Source organism: Equus caballus, chromosome 3 (assembly GCF_041296265.1).
Source record: "Equus caballus isolate H_3958 breed thoroughbred chromosome 3, TB-T2T, whole genome shotgun sequence".
NCBI classification, from domain to species: Eukaryota; Metazoa; Chordata; class Mammalia; order Perissodactyla; family Equidae; genus Equus; species Equus caballus.
This window is the reverse complement of record NC_091686.1, coordinates 110,357,152-110,369,377: the sequence shown is the minus strand read 5'-3', so window position 1 is coordinate 110,369,377 and position 12,226 is coordinate 110,357,152. Positions and strand designations below refer to the sequence as shown.

The window sequence follows — 12,226 nt, the reverse complement described above, 5'->3', positions numbered from 1 at the left end:
CATAAACCCACTCCAGTAACTTCTGACATCTTGGTGGATAAGAAGTAGGCACATTCATCCACCTTTATGCACAGTAACATACTTGCATAGCTTGAATAAAATAGATACTCTCCAAGGATTTCTTCAACTATAACAAATTAATTTATTGAGCCTTAACACCAAGATTGAATTTCAGTTTCTGAGTTGATGAGAATCACTGCTGCTTAACTTTTTTGTTAATTTTACTTCCAGACGGTCAGGGCTATGGTTTGAGGCTTTTTCTCTAAGCTTCTATGATGGAAATGAAGTATCAAAGGGGGATATACTGTCATTTTGAACAACACTAAAACCAATTCATCAGAATCAAGAACTATCAGGAGTCAAGACCAATTTTCAAGAAGAGGAAAATAAGAGCAGAACTCAATTTGGGTTAACATTAAGGGGCTCAGGAGCTCATTCAGACTGATAATTAATGAATAATATAGCTGTCATTTATGGGAAACTTTCCCTAGGCCAGCCTCTCATATATATTATTTATAATCCCCACAGTAACACTGCAAGGTGGTTATTATTAATCTCATTCTACATGTGTCAGCTAACTTTTGCTACGTAACAAACCACTCCAAAAATTAATAGCTTAAAACAACAAGCTCCTCTTATATCTCAGAATTTTGTGAGTCCGAAAAGTAGCTCTTCTGGTGTGAGCTAATTCAGCTGATCTCTGGAGTCAGCTGCCATCAGGTGCTAGACGGTCTTCAAGAGCTTAACTCACATGTCTAGTCGTTTCTAGGTTTTGGTCAGGGAGGCTCAGCTCTCCTCCATGTGACCACTCAGAAAGGCTACCTTGGGCTCATTCATGTTGTGGTTTCAAGTTTTCAAGTACAGCAAGAGAGGTAAAGCCTCAATGAGCAAGTACTTTTCAAGTCTCTGCTGATGTTAAATTTTCTAATACCTTATTAGCTAAAGCAAGCCACATAGCCATACTCAGATTTAAGAGGTAGAGAAATCAAGCCAGGTCATGATAGGAGGAATGGCAAAGTTGCATTTCAAGGGAGTGTGCATATAGTGATAAGAAGAATTATTGTGGTTATTTTGGGGGGGAAAAGGGTTGAAAGTAAAGTCTACCACAGAAAACGAAAAGTAACATGTCTTAAAGCACAGAGCTCAGAACGAAGCAAAAGCTTTTTGACTTAAAGACAGGAATTCTACATTCCATGAGACTGTGTAACAAACTGAAAGAGCTAAGGGCAGAGTTGTGGTTCATCCCACAGAGAAGACCCTTACATCTCTGCTGCCGTTCCTAGAGGCACTTCTCTTCCACTGTGCCTGTGTTTATGCCTTCCTTGATCAAATGAAAAGTTCTATATCTAAATCACTTATTGTTTACATAGTTTTGATTAATACCTCATCTACAGTGTTATTCAATAGCAAAAGTCTCATATAAGACAGGCCCAAACTCAAATGCCTGAAGGAGTCAGGCGGGTAATATAAAGATGTCAGCCTGACTGCATATGAGACAGTATGGGATGTAGAGTCTGGGGGAATATGAAACATCTTCCTCATCTAAACGTATCCAAGTTAGAAAATACAACACTGTGTTGCCCGCAAAAATTCTGCCTCAAAGTCAGAGATGGCTGTGAACTGTTTGTGACCTCTGCCATATAAATGCCTACTCATCATCAGCTGGAATCTGCAACATTCCAAACGAAACGGTTTCCCCAGAGTCCTGTCTTGCATCTGAGACAGGGATGTGTGGGAATTTCTGCTTCTTCAAAAGGAACCCTAATGGGCTTGGGTAGTGATGAGATCACCAGTGTTTCTACCTCATCCCCCGGTCGTGGTGTTTACTGCATCCTCCAGATGGACTGTCAGTCCAGGAAGCCCGACAGGTGCTCAGGCTGCATGAGACAACATTCTCAGCCCTGGAGACGAGGGATCGGGCATCCTGAGCCCTGCCAGGTGGAGGAAATGCCCACAACAAAAAGAACTGGAGGTTCAGTTTGTCAGCAGTCAAAGGGCAATGGAAAGCTGTGTATTTTTTATCTAAAACTGTGAGAAAACCAAGCATTTAATACCACTGTTCCAACTTCAAACCAATCAAACATTGGCAGTTTAGGATTGTTTTATTTTGAGGTTTTAGCTTATCTCCCTGGGATAAAAGCCTTTCCAAACTGGCTTTAACTAAAAATGTCATCAATCCCAGCTGCTCACTGGTTGCAGAAAGCATGGTAACAGAAGGTCATTTTGATAGCCCTCTTCCATAATACCATCCAAATTTGCATGGCAAAGATGTGGGAGCTATTTATATGTTGATTATTACAGTGCTGCAGTTTATATTTTTCCCAGCACAGTTGAAAATTATATTTAGAAAGACTGACATCATCTTTAAATATATATTATAGCTCTCATTTGGTGGAGATGAGCTGTTGAAATACATGCCACCTACTCAACTTCTCAGAAAAATGGCATAGATGTTTCACACATGGTTATATATAAATGTGTACACTGGCATGGAACTGCACCAGATCCTATAGAACTTGGAGGGAGATTTCTGGGCTCTGATTTTCGCCTTCTCAGTTTGCTCTTTATTTAAAAAGAAAGATGGGCAATGTGATTTAGTTGTAAGAGCATGAGCTTTGTAGCCAGAGAGTTCTGAATTCTGAATTCTAGCTCTGCTACATAATATCTGCGTGATCTTGGAAAAGATACTTATCCATTGTAAACATCTGTGTTTCTCAACTATAAAATGTGACTATGAATGTTCATCTGGGAAATATTAGAAATAAATTATGCATTCCAGTTAAGAGTTAATGAAAAAGAATGATTATCATTATTAAGCATGTTCCTAGCAATAGAATGTGTGCCTTACATAGATGGTGACGGTTAATTTTATATGCCAAGTTGACTGGGCCACAGAGTGTCCAGATATTTAGTCAAACATTATTCTGAGTGTGTCTGTGAGGTTGTTTCTGGATGAGCTTAACATTTAAATGGATAGACTGAGTAACACAGATTGCCCTTCCTAATGGGAGTGGGCCTCATCCAATCAATTGAAGGCCTGAATAGAACAAAAAGGCTGACCCTTTCCTGAGTAACGAGCATTCTTCTTGCCTGACTGCCTTTGAACTGGGACGTCAACATTTTTTGCTATCTTCAGACTCAAACTGAAACATCAGCTTTTCCTGGACCTCAACCTTACTGACCTTTGGTCAGGACTTACATCTTCAGCTCTTCTGGTTCTCAGGCCTTCGGATTCCAACTAGACCTCAACCATTGGTCTCCTCATCTCCAGATTTCTGACTGACCCTGCAGATCTCGGGACTTCTCAGCTTCCATAATCATGTGACCCACTTCCTTATAATAAATCTCTTTCCATATCTATGTATCTCGTTGGTTTTGTTCCTCTGGAGAACTCTGATTAATGCATAGATTATCCAGTTATGTGTCAAGTTCCCAAAAGTAACTTGTTGAGGTGGAAGATATTGCTCTATTAGCTCCATTTCACTTACCCCAGTCAACAGATGAAGAAAATGAGGCCTTCAGAAGTAAATAAAGTGGTTTAAGGTCATAGAGATATTACGTGGTGGAAGCAGGATTTGAAATCCGGAAATCTAATGCTATATTTTATCCATTTAACTACTATCCTATAACGTCTAGAGCTACATGTTAGCTAAAAGTTAGCTGCTTTTCCAGCCTGGAGAAGTTTCAGGAAACCTGATGCTCTCAGTGAAAGAGAATCAAGAATTTTGTAATATACCAGTGTATCTCAGGGAGAAGTATGAGCAGCATTGCAATGCATTGTGGGAGGGTACAGAGAAAGCCATGAAACTAGTAGGTATAATTCTGTGGAGTGTAGCTGGGACTGGGAAATGTTTTGGTTTCCCTGCACTATCAACCTCCACCCGTCATGTAAATTGAATCTGGAATCTGACTGCTGATAACAATTAGATTTGTGTTTGCAATTCTGTGACACATCAGAGTGACCATGGCCCTAGAGAGATATCTATGACTGAAATGGCATCTAAAATGTTTTAATTCTATAAGAGAGGAAATTTAGAGAAGCATTTTCCTTATTAGCTTTTAAGTGTCAGTGTCCAAAATTTCACCAACGGGGCTTCATGGTTTAGAGTGATTAAAAATTCACAATGTTTAGTATAATAGGCCAACTTTCACACTTTAGATGAGAAAAGCCAGCTATTCAAGATAAATGTACCTTTTTGAGGGATTATATGACCACCACGTTTAATAACTTGAGGCCTCTAAATGACGCTTAGATATTGTATTTTGCTGAATTTGACTTTTATGAAAAATTCTTCGAAAATCATTTCCCACGAATGGAAATAAAAATACAGCTGCAAGTGCTAAGAGTAGTGAGATGACATTTTATTTTTTATAAGCTAGTTGGCAAAAATTCAACTTTCATAAGCACATATGCCTGTCTCAAGCTTTTAAGGAGTCAGTCTTATGTTTTGTACCATTCTTTCTTCTTGCTTATTAAGTGAGTGCAGTTTGAGCCGAGATCAGTTTTTATATGAAGCTCAAAGGTAAGGATTTTATTTTCTATAATATTTGCATAGACATAATTGTTTCCACACACTTCATCCCTACTCCCCACTCTCCTACCCCCAGACTGCATAGCACTGTAAAACTAATCGGTTTGAAACCTCACTCTCAATGTCACACCTTTGTTTCAGAAAAAAGATTCTATTTCATTAAATCAGAATGCTTCATGCTGGTTCTCATAGCCCTCAATAGCCTGACCCCACTTTCCTTGATAGTTATAATGAGAGTAATATCTTTTTTAAGGAAGAGTCTTTCTTTTATCTTTCTTTTTGACTTCCTGAAAATAACACCTTAATAAACAAGCCTGTCTTGCCTTCTCTAGTCCAGAAAGAGTTGAGAATTAAGATATGGGAGCCATAAAGATTCTGATCAAAGTAAAAACTTCATTACTAAGAAAGTAGATATGGAAAAAAAACAAACATGGCTTGTAACTGCTATCATGTATTCAAAGTTTCTCTCTCCCTTCCTCTAACTTAATCCCACAACTGTAGACACTCCCTTGCAGAGGCAGACCCAGCCCTGGTTAGCTCACCATACCAAGGAGAAAAGACCAGAATTTGCCCTCTCAGCAGAAGGCTGACCCAAAAGAGTGAGGAATGAGCTAAGTCAAACTTACCTGCTTCCTTCTTTCACACTCACCAATGCAAGAAGTCCACATATGGTAGGTGGGTAGAAAGAAGATGGATGTGTTTCTCATTCTCTCTCTGTTTCAGTTTTCTATTGCTGCATAACAAATGACCACAAACTTAGAGGTTTAAAACAATATCTGTTTATTAACTCAACATTCTGTATGGCAGTCTATTCAAGGTCCTCAGGCTGAAATCAAGATGTTGGACAGACTGAGTTCTTATCTGAAGGTTCTGGGGGAAAATCCATTTCTAAGCTCATTCTTGTTGGCAGAATTCAGTTCCTTGTCGTTGTAAGCCTGGGGTCCCCATTTTCTTGCTGGCTGTTAGGCAGGGGCTACACTCAGTTCCCAGAGGTCATCCTCATTCCTCACCACATGGCTCCTCCATTTTCAAATCAGCAGCGGTACATCAAACATGTTTTGTGCTTTGAATCTCTGACTTCTCTGTCTCTGACCTCTAGACTTAGGTTTTAAATAAGCTTTTTGTTTAAGAACATTTTAGATTTGTAGAATTACTGTAAAGATAGTATGGAGAGTTCCCATATACCACACACTCAGGTTCTCTAACTATTAACATCTTTCATTAGTATGGTATATTTGTCACAATTAATAAACCAAGTTGATATATCGTCATTAACTAAACTCCACATTTAATCGGATTTCCTCAGTTTTTCTCTAATGCCCTTTTTCTGTTCCAGAATCCCATCCGATATGCCACATTACATTTGATCTTCTAAGTTTCCTCTTGGCTGTAATAGTTTCTCAGATTTCCAAGTTTGTCAGGAGCTTGACAGTTTTGAGGATTACTAGTCAAGTATTTTGCATAATTCCCCTCAATTAGGATTTGGCTGATGTTTTTCTCATTAGACTGGGATAATGTGTTTATAGGCAGATCAGAAAGATAAAGTGCCATTATCATCACATTCTATCAAGGGCGCACGCTGTTCATATGACATCACTATTGATGTTAACTTTGGCCAAGTGGCTTAAAGTGGTTGTGGTCAGTAAAGTTACTCTGTTTTTGCCCCTTTCCATACTGTTCTCTGGAGTGAGTCACAATGTGCAGTGTACACTTAAGGGGTGGAGAGTTATATTCTACCTCTGTAAATGTAGCATATTCACAAAAGTTATTTGGAAATCTTATATACAAGATATTTGTTTCTTTGCCCCTATTTATTTATTTGTTCAGTCATTTATTTATATCAGTATGAACTCATGGATGTTTATTTAGCACTTTGGGTTATAATACAATATTTATTTATTTATTTATTTTGTTACTCGACTTCTTTCAGCTTTAGTCACTGGAAGCTTTAGTTGGCTCCTGCATCCCTTTGGCATCCACCCAGAATATCTCCCTTTCTTATAGTCAATTCTGCTACATAACATAACCTAATCACAAGAGTGAATTCCATCGTATTTCTAGTCTTAACGATTGCATAGAGTATGCACATGTAGGCACAAGAAATCTTGGAGCCACCTTCCAATTTTGCTTACCATCATCTCCCTCCTAAGAAGCGAAGTTGAAAGTTACTAAACCCTATAGAACATCATAAATGGGAAATAATTCTTCTCCATCTCAATATTATGCACACATATTATGGAAGAAAGAGGGTTTCCCTGTGTTTCTGTGCATATATCCTTGCTCAATTTATTTTTCTGTCCTTTTCCCCTCCCTTTCACTCAGACCCCACATCTAGTCTGCCAGCAATACTTATTGGGTCTGTATTCAAATATATCTTAACCACTCCCCTTTATATCCATGGTCTACATTACCATCTTTTTATGTAGAAAGTACTGTACCCTCCTCACTGGCCTCCCTAGACCAGTTGCAAGAACTAGAAAGATTAAAGCAACAAAACATAATAGATCATATCCCTAATCTGCTCAAAAATCTCCAATACCTTCCTAAAGCTATTAGCATAAAGCCCAAAATCCTCATCATAGCCTACAAGGATCCAGGTCAGTGCTTTGAAAACTATCTGTGGAGAAGGACCAGTCCTCCCCACCAACTCTTTTGTATAATGGACTCATGAGGCTGTCACAACCCTAACCTAGCCTCACTGAAAGTGAGGTACATAGACGTGTGTGTCTTGATGTGATCGATGACTTATGAGCTATTCTTTTTGAATAAAACAAAATGAAAATCTAATCAAGCCTCTAGTGCTAACTTTCATTAAGGGACAACTCACAGGGGTCTGCAATAAGTCAAGCAAATGAAAAAAATGTGAGGGACACTCTGAGTATAATGGCAGCTCTTGTTTGGATCCTAATATAAACAAAGCAACTGTAAAAACACGTTTTGATGTAACTTAGGAAATGTTAATATGGACCACTATTAAATCAATATAGGGAATATTGCTAATTCTACTTAGTTATGATAATGTGATTTGTAAGAAAATGCTCATTTTTAGATATACTTCATGAAATACACAGAGGTCAATGACATTTTGTCTGTGATTTGCTTTAAAATACATCATTACACAAAATAAATTACAAAAAGGATAAATGAAACAAATGTGACAAAATCTCATAATTGTTAAATCTGGATGATGTATGTGAATATTTCGAATTAGTTTTCATTCAATAGTTTTCATTAAAATTCAGAAGAAAAAGAAACACAAAACCCCATACCTCACTGGGGTAAGAACCTTCCACTAGAGTTTTCTATTCTTAGGGACCACATATCTGACTGGAGGATCCAGATGCTATCCTAGGTCCGAATCAAGAGCAGCCTCACCGTGTACCTCACATGTCCCTTGTTTTCCTATCTTTTTCTTTATCCCAGAAGTCACACTACACCGTGGCCATTCATCCTGCCCATGGCTTCATCCTGATCTCAATTCCTGACTATTCTAAGATGTCGTGAGAGCCTCACAATGCTCAAAACTAGAGTCTTGAGTTCTGGTCCTTGTCCACATTCAAGTCTACATCATGGATTGTGAGAATCAAGACAGAACTTTCTGAAGGTCTAAAAGGGGAAACAATTTGTATTTTTAAAGGGTCAGGTTTTTTCACTCTAGGTGGAGGAAGAGAGAAAACAATAACCCAAAGACCTCTGAGCCCAATACAACTTAGAGAGAATTAAGAGACTTACCTGAGTATTAATTATAACAATTATGTTAATAACTAATATTAATTGAGTTCAGTTTACACTAGGCACTAGGATGAGGCCTTTACATTCATTATCTTATTTGTTTCCAGTAAGAACTCCACAAGGTGCTCGTTATTAATGTTCATATTTTACAATGCTTCATTAACTTGTAAAAGTAAGACAAGTACAAAGGGAAGGAGTTAGGATTTGACCCCAGATCTGACCCCACAGCCCACATTATGCTAAGAAATAGAGAAAATAAAACTTTTCCCCAAATACGGGGGACTCTGTTAAGTATAGAAACATCTTTTTTTTTTTTTATACAGATGAAGGACCCTCACTTTTCATTTATTTAACTTCTTTTGATTCATTATCAGCTGTGTGTCAGATTCTGCGCCAGGATTAGGAGAATAGTGATAAATGGGACCTGGTACCAGCTTTTGGAGAGCTCAAAATCTAGTTGGTAAAACTGACACACAAAAGATAATCAGAATGCATTATTATGGGTGTTAAAATTGAGGTATACAAAGTGGTTGTTTTTCTGTCTTTCACAGCTTGACTGCAAGCCATACTTTAGAATAAGGGCTAAAATTGAAGTGTTTATGAAAAGTGTAACCAGGGGAAAAATTAAATGTTGGCCTGAAATACAGTTGGGGAAGACAGTTTAGACGAGAGGATGGAGGGTAAGAAAAATCAGTAGGACTGCAGCAGAGCAGATAGAGGCCAAAACAAGCAAGAGTGAAGGTCCCGCAGAGGTCAGGGCTCAGAGGGCTCAGAGTAAGGAGGGAGCTGTGACTCTGAAGATGGCTGGGGACTTAAAAGTCATGGTTTTACCGGACATTCCATCACCCTCACTTTTTTTAAGGCAGAGGAAATGTTCAGCCAGACATATTAGAAGAAGGTGGGAAGTTGCACAAAATTTTGCTAGAATCTTTTTGACCAATGCTCAGTCTTGAGTGTGAACTTTGTCGTAAACTATTAAAAGACAACATTTCTTTGAAACAATTTTTTTCTTCCAATTTTCTCCATATTCTTCGTCTCTATTTTTGTCTTGGATTTTGAGGGGAATACAAACCACTGCATGGTGTTACAAGTAAGTAGTCCCTGCAGAATGCCACCTGAGCCCCTTGGCAAGCACAATGGCTGCTTCTGATGCCAACGCTGGATGCCTCAGATAAAGGACTAATAGTAACTGCTGTTCAAACCCTTTTGGAAGTTTCCAAGCTGTCTTTGGCATCTGTTCGGTGCTTGTTCCGCTGGAAGCTAGGGAATGAGGGATTTTGAAGATACTATTAACATTTTTTGTCAATTAGGAAATGTGTGATCAAATAATTGCCTTAAACCATTCAAGATGGCCCACCTCAGAGAGCTGGAACGAAGCAATGGAAGGCCGTCTATACTTCACCTTAGTCATGCAGTTTACTTATGGTATGATGTTAAATGAGAAATCTAAGTTATGAAAGATTCTCAGGGGTTTGTTTGTCCACATGGCTCGGAAATATTTGCTGATTTGAACATCCTTTTCCAATGCAGGCTCCTGGCAAGATAAACCATTCCATTTTCTCCATATGTTGTCTGGGATGCCCTGCTTCAGAGCCCATAGTGATGATCTTTCCTCCACAGGGGAAGGCTGTTTCTCCCTTCTCAATCTTTCAAAATGTTATTTGTTTCATCCACACTTGGATTAATTTCTGATTTTGCCATTTAACAGTTGAATGACCTTGGGTAAATCCCTCAACCTCTTCACACCCCAGTTTCCTAATCTGTAAAATAAAGATGATGACTGTGCTTAACGCTTAAGATCGTTGTATGTCCACGAAGCACTTAACACTTAATAAATGCTTTAAAATTGTCACCTATTATTTTAATATAAATTATTACAACAATAGTAGTCTGCTTTACTGCCATCACAGCCATAGAATCCTTTCTGATTCTCTACACAGAAGTTATCCTCCACCTGTTCTGAATTCTCATCGCAATGTTTCTGCATCCTTTTCATGGAGTGCATCATTTCTTACCTTAGGTGTCAGTGAATATATACATGTTCTGTCTCTCCTGTAACTTCTGGAGGTCAGTGTCCATATTTTATTCACCTGCATGTCTACATTTTCTAGAATGGTGATATGCTTAGGGGAACTCCTTAAAAACATTTATTGCATAGATATTTTATCTCCTTCATATTTTGAAAGTGATAACCAAATAACATGTCATGTAAGTTAGAAGGTCTCAATGGAACCACTAGTTACTCTTGCTTAGGTGGCCCTCAAGGTCTGCTGACTGGCCTCCTTGGCTCCAAGCCTGGCCCCTCCAACCGCACTTTCTAAAGAGAGATTTTCCTAAGTCATAAATGTGATGGGGTTAACCCTTTGCTTTATTTCCTTCAATGGCATCCAATGGCCAGTCTAACCTTCAGTGTTATCATAAAGGAAACTTCATAATCTTCTGACCCCTTCCCCCTCTTTTCTAAACTTGTCTCTCATTACTTTCTTTACCTCCTGCAATATGTGGTACCCATACTGGACTACTTGAAATATGACATTTTCCAGAATCTTTCTCCTCCCTGCTCTGTGCATCTTCCTTTTTGTCTGGAATAAACTCCTCACCACTTTCCACTGTCATCTAGCTTACTGTGACTCATCCTGTAGGATTCAGTTTAAATATAACCATGTCACCTCACCCAAGAAAGGCTTTCCAGTTCCTCTCTACTTTGGTTATTTCCCTCTCCTATACGCAGTCTTGTCACCCTGTATCTCTATCATAACACTTAAAGCACAGTATTAAAATTTCTTATCTTACATGTAGGTTTTACATCTCGGATTGTGAAATCTTTAAATACAAAAACTCTGGATCATCATTCATCTCTGGGGATTCCCTTCTAAGAGGTCCAAGACTTCTAATGACACGGAATCTACCTCATTACCTTCTACCCTCATTTCCACCCACTTCCTGCCTCACTTTTAGTTAATACCAAACTGTATAAAGTTTCCTTCAAATACTAACTTATTTAATGTTTTCAAGCATTTTTGAATGTAGTTCACCCTTCCTATAAAACTCATTTCAACTTTATTCTCTTGATCAATACTTAGCTTTCTACTGACATTTATCTTAAAGATGATTTCTTCTAGAAAGTTTTTATAAGCACTCAATTTAAGTACCCTTCTATGTTCTCTGACATATATAACATGTATGACTTCTGCTTCCCTCATGAGTAGATTCATACTTTTTCCAACAAAAATCTATTGATCTCTTAGTGTGCATCTGGTATCTTCTAGACCACGATTTTTCAACCTTGACATTGTTGACATTTTAGGGCAGATAATTCTTTGTTTTGAAGTCTGTTCTGTGTACTGTGGGTTTAGCAGCTTTCTTAACCTTTGCATGCTAGATGGCTATAACATGCAGCCCTGCCCTTGTTGCAACAAAAAGATTAAAGGTCTCCAAACTTTGCAAAATATCACCTATGGAGCAAAATCATCCTTGGTTGAGGACCACTACTCTATATCCTAAGATTAGAACTTAGAGCTCCTCTATTTGCTTACAGTGATGGATGGGTATTTAATCCACTGAAGAGTACTTTTCTGTGTGGTGCTACTACTGATAGAGAGTACATGTTTAGAACCTAGGAAATGAATTCTATTTCCTGTTAGTGTCACACTCTCTTATTTCAAAGAGGCTTTCCTAAATTTAAAAAAAAAAAAAAAATGCTGTTCTACTTGCTGACAAATACACTAGGTAAGACCCAAAGAGTATTATAACATTGTCATTATAAGTAATAGGCAGTAAACACCAAGGATTGGTACTGGGAGATCAACATAAAAATATTGCCAAAAAGTGGAGGATATGGGCAAATTTCTATTCATTTAATGCTATTTTGCATTCACAACAATAGTCTCCATCACATCAATATTCGTTACCTATGTTTTTAATCCTAAATCCTAAACAAATTAAACCTCTTTTCTTCATGA

General features: G+C 38.2%; 1 long non-coding RNA gene across 2 annotated transcripts in view; it reads right to left on the bottom strand.

Moving 5' to 3' along the window:
- The window catches only part of LOC138923504 (uncharacterized), a 96,985-nt gene that overhangs the window by 60,592 nt on the left and 24,167 nt on the right, over window positions 1-12,226 (bottom strand). For both annotated transcript variants that reach the window (XR_011437175.1, XR_011437176.1), the window contains exon 2: window positions 5,159-5,265. This is a non-coding gene — a long non-coding RNA (uncharacterized lncRNA). The remainder of the gene's footprint in view (window positions 1-5,158; window positions 5,266-12,226) is intronic.